At 42.4% G+C, this 12215-nt stretch overlaps 1 long non-coding RNA gene across 1 annotated transcript in view; it reads right to left on the bottom strand.

Moving 5' to 3' along the window:
* Positions 1-11946, bottom strand: part of LOC144316770 (uncharacterized) — a 47622-nt gene extending 35676 nt beyond the window's left edge. The window contains exons 1-2 of the long non-coding RNA XR_013382621.1: positions 11810-11946; positions 8735-8816 (exon numbers count right to left, since the gene is read on the bottom strand). This is a non-coding gene — a long non-coding RNA (uncharacterized LOC144316770). The remainder of the gene's footprint in view (positions 1-8734; positions 8817-11809) is intronic.
* Between the last annotated feature and the right edge of the window lie 269 nt (positions 11947-12215).

The following is a 12215-nucleotide window of genomic DNA, read 5'->3' as shown; positions in this document are numbered from 1 at the left end:
CTGGGAACTCCATCTTGCTCTGATGGTTCTCTGAGTTCTCTTTTTTTCTCTCTCCGCCCATGGCGCTGTGAGGTAAGACAAGGATCAGAATGAGGCCAGAGCATTTATCTGCCTTTGGAGCCAGCTTCCCTCTGAGTCTTCTACTCTCCCTGCAGAGCAGACAAGCTAGGGAAAGGACAAGGGGCAGTGGAGTCCTCAGAGTTCACAGGAAGCCAGCAACTACCCGCGGTAGTTCTCATTTATTAGTCCCTGAGTGCTCTAAGAAGTGGTAAAAGAAAAAATAAAAAAATAAAAAAATAAGAAGTGGTAAAAGTGATGGGTCATCCACAATACACACACACACACACACACACACACACGAACACACACACTTCCTATGCTTAGAAGGAGGCAATGAATTAGTGACTCCTGCCTGTCATGTGGTTTAGAGTCATGATGTCTATTCATGACCTGACAGGCCCCTCCTCAGAGCATCCTCCTGAGCCCACCCCCTCAAGTGTGGAGGACACTGACCACTTCCCGAAAGGGTCCTATCCAGGCTTCCTCAACCATAGTGAGCATGTCTGAAAACTCAAACCATAACTTTACCAAACATAAAACAAAGGAAAAATCGCCTTTTGTAATCAATGTGTCACATCACCCTCATTATCAGCAGATGCAATATTGTTCCCTCAATATTGGCTCTGTGCAAAGCCAGTCTCAGAGCAACAAGGACATTTTTCCTGACCTACAACTGCTTAGAAAGGAACTCAGGGAAATAGAACACATGTGTAAAAATGATCAGCTTTGGAAATCTAAGGTAAATAATGCAATTACAGAAATATCAGAAAGAAAACACAGATGAGTTTTTTTTTTTTTTTTTTCGATCTCAGGATGAGGAAGATGTTTCCAAGCATGGCACCAAAGACAGAAACCCTTACTAATAATATTTATGGCGACGATGAATATACTAGTGATGACAATAATGAAAATCCTTGACTATCCCCACTCTGGAATTGAACTGGCACAGCACTTCGAGTGATGCAAAAGAAAGGAGCACAACTGAACAATGAGGAGAGTCATTCGCCTTCACCCTCTTCCTGCTCAGAGTTTTTGGCCGACTGAGCAAGAAATAAGCAGGGAGCATCACAAGTATACAGGACCCCAGAAATGCTCAACTATGCCTGCTTGATTTACATATTTATTCCAAATCAAGCCCACCTCCTCCGTTCTTCCTTTGACACCATGCCACTCCTACTTCGGAGTACCGCCCTTGAGGCAATCCTGACCATCCTGGGCAGACCCCAAGTGTGACCAGTTGTCTTGCACCAAGTTGGATCATACAGACACCTCCACGTATGACTTTGCATCCTAATATGGGGCATGTTTTGGTGTCCCAGATTTTCTTATAGGAAGCCTAGACACTTCTTCTTGGAAGACAATACTGAGATTTTTTTTTCTTCCAAGTGAGTACAAACCATATTTTGTTTTTGTGCTTAGAATGTTCAAAGTAGAGGCACCTGGGTGGCTCAGTGGTTGAGCATCTGCCTTTGGCTCAGGGCGTGATCTGGGGTCCTAGGATCTAGTCCCGCATAGGGCTCCCCATGAGGAGCCTGCTTCTCCCTCTGCCTGTGTCTCTGCCTCTCTCTGTGTGTCTCTCATGAATAAATAAATGAAATATTTTAGAAAAAAAAAGAATGTTCAAAGTACCAGAGGTTTCTTTTCTGTTACAGCTTACAGATAGTATTAAGCAAACTTGTTTTTCCATTACTTTGGGGCTTGGTAATTTGCACAACTTGTTTCCCCCAAAATGGTTGATTTTACTGATTTCTAAAATGCTATTTGAACTTGAAGTTACAAATGTATCTTATTTGCAATTTTCTTTGCCATAATTACTCTCAAATAATAGCAAAACTAATTGTTAATATTTACTGATTCACATACCTGCTGTATCGAGCATCTTTCTTTACATGTATCATCTTATTTGATATCCATCATGAGGTAGGTACCACTGTCATCTCCACATTACAGGTAAGAGAATTGACACACAAATAAAGTAAATAATGTGCCCAAGACCATGCAGGTAATAAGCAGCAGAGGCAAGATTCAAACTCAAGCTGTGTGATTTGAAAACCTGAGAAAAAATATTTAAAAATATGTATCCAAATGTAATATTCCTCAGCCATTAGAAATGACAAACACCCACCATTTGCTTTGACGTGGATGGAACTGGAGGGTATTATGCTGAGTGAAGTAAGTCAATCGGAGAAGGACAAACATTAATGGTCTCATTCATTTGGGGAATATAAAAGATAGTGACAGGGAATAAAGGGGAAAGGAGAAAAATGAGTGGGAAATATCAGAAAGGGAGACAGAACATGAGAGACTCCTAACTCTGAGAAACGAACTAAGGGTGGGGGAAGGGGACGTAGGCAGGGGTGGGGGTGACTGGGTGACGGGCACTGACGGGGGCACTTGATGGGATGAGCACTGGGTGTTATTCTATATGTTGGCAAATTGAACACCAATAAAAAATAAATTTACAAAAAATATAAAAATATATATATATAAAAAATAAAAATATGTATCCATATTTCAAATAATGTGCAACATATAAAGAGTTCCTATCTACAAAAATGGCGATGGGAAACTTCCAAAGAATGTATATAGATGTTCACTGCAGCCGTGTTTATATAAGACCAAAGATTTTTTTTAAAAAAATCAGAAACAATCCAAATTGTCCCCAGCAATAAATAGCTTGAGTCAGTTATGCTTCATTTACATTATGGAATACTATGAGGACATAAGAAAGTAACTAAGATCTATATTTGTTGATACAGAAAAAAATAAAGGAGTTTGCTAAACAGTTAGCAGAGTACTGTTGAGTTTTTTAAAAATGAATATGTGTGTAGCAACACAGAGCTAACTCTTAAAAAATAAATACAAAAATATCAGCAATGGCTACATCTGGGTAATAAAATGACTAGTGGTTTTCAATTTATTCCTTTTTTTTTTCCCGTAGGGTCTAAGATTTTTCGGAAAGCCTGGATTCTTTTCATAATCATAAAAAAATAAAACTGTCCCCAGACAAGTAACAGTACAAATTACGGGTTCAGTGTCAAATGAATGACATAATTCAAGAAACCGAGGCATGGTCCCCTGTGCTCTCTGGATTCCAGTGTTCAAAATGCTAAAATGTTGACGCAGTTCTCCTCATTCAGGACTGCTATCCCTATTCAATTGGAAAGCGCTCAGAAGCCAAGAACTGGGCCCAGTGCCTTCCCAGGGGATTTATAGCAACTCCTCAGGCAAACTGCAGAAAGAACCAGAAGAAAGATGGCCAATCAGCAGCTCACACACCACGTGGCTCCCAAGGGAGAGAAAACTGGGATGCATGCTTTTCCAACCCCATCCTTAGCCCAGGCTAACGATGGAAACAGGCCAGGGAGAGACAAAAGGGGGGGGGGGGCGAGAAAAAGCTCATTTCTCAAAAGTTTTATTGTTAATATTATTGCCAATTTGTCATTATGTACATTTCAGGGCCCCAGTTGGTCCTCTTGCTCATAACAAAAGGTCAGAGACTGTTCTTATTGCTTCGCTAATGCAGAATTCAACAAATGGACACTGGTGAACTGTCAAAACCCTGCAAACCCCAGTGGCTTCTTATTTACATGTGTATCTTTGTTATCCTGGGCACGTTCTCCCAGCCCTCAAAGGAACTGTAGTGTCACTGCAGCTGACAACGGCCAGAGCTCCTGGTTGCGGAGGCTGGCCCTTGCCAGGATTTAGCCTTGGACAGCAGGAGGATCTGGCTCTCCTCATAACATGTCTGCTGCTTTTCTATTCCCTCCATCTCCTCCCAGGGATGTTTCTGCAATAAAGGGAAATCATTTCCCCCTCATATTCCCTGAGATTGAAATGACTCGCCCGTGTACTAACCGCTGTCAAAGGGGCATCTCGGCTGTGCCTCAATTAACACGAGGCCAGAGGAACAGCTCCATTTGTGAACACCTCTCAAGTCAGGCCTCCTTCAAGACGACAGCCTCTGGCATAGAACAACTTGGAATGAGTTGTCCAGACCTTGGATGTTCCCTTCCAGAGGCCTGGGAGGGTCTGCCCTAGACTGGGCCCTGCTTTTCGTCTCTCCCTGCCTGCCAACGTGCCCAGGGACAGGAGCCGTGTCTGGCAGCAAAACATCTGGAGCATTGAATAAAAAGCCCATTTGTGGAATTTCTTTCTTTGACGTGAAGCCCACCTCGTACATGAGACACAGCCAAAAGAAAAACTGAGGTGATGATCCCCAAAGAGACTTTTGGCCTATGATGGAAGGGTAAGAACCAGTGCGAATCTCCGCCTGGTTCCCCGGGCTGGGCCAGCCAGGCTGTCACACATGTGGCCGCTCGTGTCTTCCCCACACGACTCTCTGCTCTGTCCTCAAGAGCAGTCAGGTTCATCCTGGCCACCGAAGACAGAAACACTTTGATCTCCCAGGCCTCTCTACCAATCCGGTTATCCTCAACCCCGATTTTCAATTTCACCGGAACGCATCGAGCCGTAGTGGACTGTCGTGGGCGTGTGCACATCAGGCCCAGCAAAGAGGCCACGGACTGGGCTGTGCCCCTTGAAGCCCACCTGCAACGCTCTGATGGCTTTTCTTATTTTTCATATCAGATTTCCCGAGTAAGCTATTTAAGATTCATCTCCCTATTTATGCCATAAACGCTCTCATTCCTGAAATCTTTCCAGACGATGGTTCTCTGCAGGGCCGTGTTAGCAGGAAGCACTGCAGCCTGGGCAGTTTTGTTCACAATAGCAAACGCCACTGATTAAATTAAAAGGACACCTGTGAGGTTCTTCCCCCCCACCCCCTTTGTTTCCTATGAAATGCTCCAATAAATAGGTTAAATTATCTGTATCTGAAGGAGAAGCAAACACCGCCTGGCTCTCATCCCACCATTCCACTTTTTGCTGCTGCAAAAGAAACCAACCTGTACTCCAAACATACAGTGTCCTCATCCAACTAGCCACCGCATGACATCAAAATTCTTCTCGCAATGAACCAATAACTATTACTTACCCCAAAAGTCCCCCCTGGTTCATTTGCCAGCCCTGTGTACCTCCCTGGACGCTTTTCTTAGACGGCCTCTAAACCCATACCAGAGAGCATAAAAGTGGTTTTCCAAGGCGCTGGGTTATTTATTGGTAGTTCTTTCTGGCAACTTCCTGTAGCTTGTCAGAGTGGTGGCCTGAACTCGGCCAATTACCACAGGTGAAACAGACCGATGCTCCTAAGGAAAATTTGATAAGCTTGGTTTCTCTTTTCTATTACCTTTTGGTTAGAATTTCACAGGGCTTAAATCAAGCAGCATCTCTTAGGGACTTCAGAGCTGTTCCTTTCTCTCTGAGCACAGGGGAAAGGGCAGGAAATTGGCACTCTAATCGAATTCAGACTTCGTGCGATTGACAATCAGTGGGTTTTCACATTTGGGTCTGGACTGTTTGCTGAGCTTCGCTGTTAGGCCCACGGATAACAAGAGGCCAATAAAGCGGAAAAGTGTATGTCCTATAACATCGCTTCTCCTTGTTATCCGGAGGACCCTGGAGAATCACAGAGGATAATGTAATTAGTAGGAAGGTGTCATTGTACCGGAAGGATAAGAGGAAAGAAGACAAGTTTATTTCTGCATATAAGTAACTTAAATACAGCTTAATCCAGCGGCCCAGTGGACCATCGGAAAACACTTTGACTCCGAAAGCAGGAGCAGCGGAGTCAAGAATTAGAACTAATTGAGAGGCAGCAAAATGGAAGAGTTTTGTGTGGCTTAACAAGTCTATCTGAGGAAATACCGCACCTCTGCCAACACGTTTTCATTTGTGGCCTCTCCATTTTTCACTAACATCGGTGTACCGTGCAAAGAAATATGCTTTGATTTTACAGTCAAGAGAGTACATCCTTGGGGAGAGGCTTCAGACAGTCCCAAAGAGAGACCCCTGAAATGCTTTGTTGTCACCAAGAGCAAGAGAGTCATAATGACGCCAGCCAGGGTGCTCAGCCTTTGCACACACATCCCACCTAATGCTGCCCACAACCCTACGAGGCGTGTTCTGCAGCTCGCCCCCATCTTACAGATGAGGAACCTGAAGCTGAAAGAGGATCAGTAACTCCTCAGGTCACAGAACTGCTGAGGGGCAGAGCCAGGAGCGACTCAAAACCATGCAATGAATCACTACCCCCTTATGTCCTTGGTTACATCTTCATTCGGAGGGAGTTTCCAGAAACGAATCTCTTTTACTGATAAATTCCTCTTCGGGCAGGAGCATTTACTGCAAACCTATTAGCAAGACTATTGGTTGGAAAAGTGGGGAGATGAGGCCGATCCGTAAGATTTTTGCTTTTAAGCTACCATGGGACAATAAGTTGCCCTTGACCTTCTCCCTATATCACTGTGACTATGCATATTTATCCCACAATCCTCTCTTTTGACATCTTCTTCTCCTTCTGTCTCTCAGAAAAATTACTATTGTGAACTTTACGTATCGTTTTATGTTCAACATTTAAATGGAGAGGAACATGTTTGGTAGCGATTGTATTTTCTTCCCCAAAAGCGGCCTCTTTCTTCCTAGATTTCTCTCTTCTTTTTTCTGATGCTCCCTCCCCCTCTACTCCCTTTATTATCTTCTCTGCCACACTCTCTTCCTTGCTCTTTGCCTTATTTCACTCTCCTGAAATCATGACCCTCAGAGAGTGTATACACAATGCATTCATTAAATTGATCTTTATTCTACCCACTTTCCTGTGACCATCCCAGATTGTCTGCTTCTTTGATTTTGAAATTACATTCCTGGCATGAAATCCGCCAGGGTTAAGGTATCCAGAAACTGAACAGGTATAGGGCTATCCTTTCTTTAAGTACATTTCCTATAACCTGGAATTCTTGCTGAGTGGCTGCGTTCCCTCTATCTCTATTGTTCCTATGTCTGCTTTTCTTCTTATAATAATTTATTATTATAATTGAATTTGAGACAGGGAGGGGATGGGGCACCTGGGTGGCTCAGTCAGTTGAGTGTCTGCCTTCGGCTCAGGTCCTTGGATGGAGCCCTGCATCAGGTTCCTTGCTCAGTGGGGATCCTGCTTCTCCTTTTCCCTCTGCCTGCCCCTACCCCTTCCTCTGCTCATGCTCTCTCTCTCTCTCTCTCTCTCTCTCTCTCTGTGTCAAATAAATAAATAAAATCTTAAAAAGGAAGAAAGGAAGAAAAGAAAGAGCGGGGGGAAGGGGAGGAGGCTTGTGAAAAGATGAGATTTAGTGAATATTGGGGGGTTGAGAAGACAGTCTCTCAGGCAGCACTGCATGGCCCTGGCCTTCCTCACTCCTCGCTGCCCCACACATGACCCAGCTGTCTGACACCCCACAAACTCAGAGCACTAAGGGTGATCCAAGGTGCCAACAAACTGATTTCATAAATAAACTCCTCTATGTCGAGATAGAAGTGAATGTCACAAAGGGCCTCTGGGGAGAAATGGCCCTCAGTCCTCTGTGTTCTGCTTTGCTTTATTATCTAAGGCCAAGTAATAGTGTTTGTGAGGACAGGAATTTATCCAGGTGTAGGACCTTGGAAACACAATCCCCTTATTGATAAGCCCAGGCTTCTAAATATGTCTGGGATCATGCCCCTAGATGATTGCTTTGGCCAGTTTTAAAATAATAAATCTGACAAAGAACAATCTTTCTCTTCACAGAACCAGACTTCTTTGCCTGCCTTTTTACAGGTACTTCAGGGACAGTTAGTGGTCTGTGCATCCTGCCATGTATACTCTGTAAATCCCGTCACCTTGAATCTGGAATGGCCACTGTGGCTCATTTTGGCCAGTAGAATGCAGCAGAAGTTATGCCACATGGCTTCAGGGACCAGGTCATAAAATGATATGCTGCTTCATCTGGGTCCTTTGGAATTCTTACTCTGAGAAAGGCCAGCCACTTGGTAAGAAAGCGGACTCCTCAGATCACCACAAGCTACCCAAATAGAGAAGCTCCACGGTGAGAGAGACATGCCCAGCCAGTCCTAGCTGTTCCAGCCCTCCCAGCAGAGGTGCCAGGCATGTAAGTGAAGATGCCACCTTGGACATCCAAAGCCTTCAGGTGACTCAGGCCCAGCCTCTGTCCAACTCTTCTTATATGAAACACTGACTGCAGTTGGTCCAAAGAACCACGAGAGGTAATAATAAATCATTGTTTCAAGCTACTAAGTTTGGGGATGGCTTATCACACAGAAAAGGCTAAGTAAAGCATTTGTCTTTCATCAAAACCAGTCCCCAGACCCAACTTGGACTCAGAAGAAACCTGTTCTCCCCAAGGTCTCCTTTCAACCCCCAGAGAATTCACAGTACATCAAGTTCCACACTGAATACTAAGAAAGAGCCCTATGGAACTCCTCTATGACAAGGGACACAAAAAGTCCAAAGGGGACAGTTACTATAAAATAGTAAGTTGCCTCACTGGTGTGACCCTTATTTTCTTTAGCCAATGTCTAAACCAGTAGCCTGAGAAAGAGCATATATCAAAATATCAAAAAGTAAGTCAAAGAATCTGAGAAAACAGAGCAATAGGGAGAGTTCATGATACCCCGGGTTTTCTCAATCCAGAGTTTATAAACTCTCATTTGCACCCTCACTTGAGATTGCTTGTTGAAGGCATTATCATCAGGGATGGAATGAAAGATGTTCATTTGAGGCAGCTGATAACCGGAAGTCACTCACCATGTTACGCCTTCTGCCCTCATAGAAAGTCAAGTTGTGAATCCTCCAGGTGTCTTTTACAAAGCAGGTTGAAAAAGGAGATCTGCAAGGAGGAAAGAAATTTAGGAGGATCTGATTAAATATTCTATTTCTAAACAGCACCTTTGTAGTGTGCTCTACACACAGGACTCCATAAATTCTTGCTTAAATCTAATTGTAAAAAAGAAGATATTTTTCACATACTAATTATCTCTGTGAATAAATGTGCATATTGGGAGTTGTCAGAAAGCGAGACTTCTATAAACCAATGTCTTTGTTTGCCTTTGCTTCTAGAAACCAGAGTCTAGGGGGATCCCTGGGTGGCTCAGCGGTTTAGCACCTGCCTCCAGCCAAGGGCATGATTCTGGAGTCCCAGGATCGAATCCCTCATCAGGTTCCCTGCATGGAGCCTGCTTCTCCCTTTGCCTGTGTCTCTGCCTCTCGCTCTGTGTTTCTCATGAATAAATAAATAAAAATCTTAAAAAAAAAAAAAGACAGAAAGAAACCAGAGTCTATGCAATGCCTGAAACCCCTAAAGTCTTCTCCTTCCTTCAGAGAGTAGATTTTAGCCCTTTGAAACATCATACCAAGTTTAACCTGTAAATTATTTCAAGAATTTTTTAAAGTAGGAAAATGTCCAATGTTTAATAAATTCAGTAGGCTCTAGCTACCAAATCGTCAGCCAAACTGAACTATCTAAAAATGTTGAGAGTGTGTGTACCAGGGCCAGTGCTAGATGTGCGTTACGGGGCCTCTGACTGTTTGTGATGTTCTCGGGGTGCTCACTGAATCTAGACCCATGCACCCACAGTGAAGGAGTCCATTTCCATCCTCCCGTGGCCCTAATGGTCAAAGAAACCTTTTTCAAAAAAAACCTTCTTTTAAAGGACAAAGGTATCCCCCCAGCTCCCACATTTATTGCTAACAGAGTTCCTTTTTTAAAGTGTGACTACTTCTATGGAGAATTAGGTCTATGAGGCTTTCATACATTAGAGAGAGTGTCTGTGATCAGACCCCCTGCATCACTGTACTCCCCGTGATCTCCTTTTACCCTCTGCTTTCTGGTGGAGTATGGGAGGAGAGGACAGCAGTGGTGCCGCCGGGACAGCTTGCCCAGTATATATGGTTATCCCATCGTTTGTGCTCAGCGAAGAGATTAGGCTTGGGTGTAAGACGGACCTGGATTTAAATCTTCACTGGGCTGCCAAGCACAACAACCAGTCTCTCGGGCTCTGCTCCTCTGGAACAATAAAGGTAATGATACTCATCAAGCACAGACAGAGTGGGCATTCAATGGGGGTCTGCAGAAGGAAGGGCTATCGTATGGATTAAATTAATTTTGCAAATTAGTCACTGAGATCTGGAAAAAGCAAAGCTGCCTATATCAGAAATGGTGCAAATATTGGGGCTTCCAGGAGTTTCTTAAAATGTAAACAGTAATTGAATGTAGGCAAAAAGAAAGTAACACAAATTAGGTATTCAATAAAATGTTGTGTTTTTTTTTGTTTTGTTTTGTTTTGTTTTGTTTTTTATCTTTCCTGCCCAAAAAGGCTTATACAAGTGTGTGTGCTCTGCACAAGCACAGAACTCCCTGAGGACTGAGTGGTGGGAGAGAAAGGGAGCCAGCCAGGTTAGAGGGAGATGCTCTCTATAAAGCCAAAGGTAATATGACCAACATTTTGTAGTTTCAGTGGTTAGAAAAGTCTACTTACAAACGCTCTTGTCTTTTTTATATATGGAGTGCATTCTAATGTAACCGACACTCATATATTACTACACATCTATGTGATTTTGCTATTCTTACTTAGCTAGAAGGAAATCAGGGCACACTCCAGGGTATAACATCTGCAGCAGAAGCCCATATGTGCTGTTTATTTTTATGAATCGAGCACTCTGTTTATAGTTACTTGCTCTTAATTTGAGCCCTGAACTAGAATTCGTTCTTTTGAAGATATCTAGTTAATTATAAGAGCACATAAACTAGAGACTGAAACACATTCCAGGAATATTATGTATGTTTGTAATCTGCGTCAAAAACAACTCATTTATATTTTTGTAAATCTGGAGGAAAAAATGGCAAAGATATCTATACCAGAAAAGCAGTAAAGTTGGATTCGAATTTGGTATTCTCATTAAACTATTAGCAAATTGTGACTACACTTGGAATACCAAAAAAGAAGAAAACAAACAAACAGGAAATAATACATCTGTTTAACATAGATTCATTGCAGTTGGGTAGAGGTTAAAATTATCACAGTGACAAGCTAATGATCTGATGATTTTTTAAGAAAGATAGATGATATTTTGATGATAGAAAAAAGCATCATCCACCAATGCATCTTACCTTTTGGTTCAGCTGCTTTTCTCCTTCTTAAGGGTCATAATGCATTGATTCTAATATTTTTTAAGGATTTTATTTATTTATTCATAAGAGACATAGAGAGAAAGAGGCAGGGACACAAACAGAGGGAGAAGCAGGCTCCATGTGGAGAGCCTGACGCAGAACTCAATCCCAGGACCCCAGGATCACAACCTGAGCCAAAGGCAGACGTTCAACCACTGAGCCACCCAGGTGTCCCTTGATCTAATTTTTCTAATTTAGCACCATCCTTTAAGCCATTCTACCCCGTTAGTAGAATGCCCTTTCACTAAGAGCACCAGCAAGACCCCAGTTCCCATTATGCTTATTTTGTCCAAGAAGAAAAACTGGGTTCCCCAACCATACACTCCACTTAAATCGTGTTCCAAATGTGCTTTCCAATAGCTGCTCCACAACTCCTGTAGATGTCTGAACTTGCCAGACATATATCCCAATTTATTTTAGGTATGAAAATTTAGTCCCGATTATAAGAAGGACTGAGAAAGAGTGAATATCTAAACTTGTCACCACCACTAAAAAATTAAATTCTAAACCAAAAACCAGAGTGAGAAAAATTAAGTTTTGAAATATTTGCTTTTTTTCCCCTGTCCTTGTCTAAATTCTTAAATATTTTTACAGTATAAAAAATGCCTTCAGGAAAAAAAAAATGCCTTCAGAGCAGTCAACGGTGTGTTTACCTTTTGCCACGAAGCCTTGACTTTTCCAGAATAATTTCTCATGAGTTTGCAGGGTAAAAATTTGTGCTGTATCTTTTCTCATCTCCAGCCCCAGCATCAGATGATGCATCTTGGTCAGATATTTCTTACTGAATTGTCTTGATAAAAAAAAAAAAAAAACAATAGCTTTAAAAAAACGTATTTTTCACTTGTTATGCAACACGGAGTGATTTCTTGACAGGTTATCTTTTATTTGAAGACCAAATGAGATCAAGTAACATCAGAGACTACTTTAAATTACAAAATGGTCCATGTACATAATTTTGTTATCATCGATATCATCAGTGAATTCATATCACTGCAAATCTCAGAATATAAGATTGGAAGAAAGAAAGAAGAGTGAAAAAAAAAAAAACAATTTTCTACA

Source organism: Canis aureus, chromosome 7 (genome assembly GCF_053574225.1).
Source record: "Canis aureus isolate CA01 chromosome 7, VMU_Caureus_v.1.0, whole genome shotgun sequence".
In the NCBI taxonomy this organism is placed as follows: domain Eukaryota; kingdom Metazoa; phylum Chordata; class Mammalia; order Carnivora; family Canidae; genus Canis; species Canis aureus.
The sequence above is the reverse complement of the archived record's forward strand: the minus strand, read 5'-3'. Positions and strand labels throughout refer to the sequence as shown.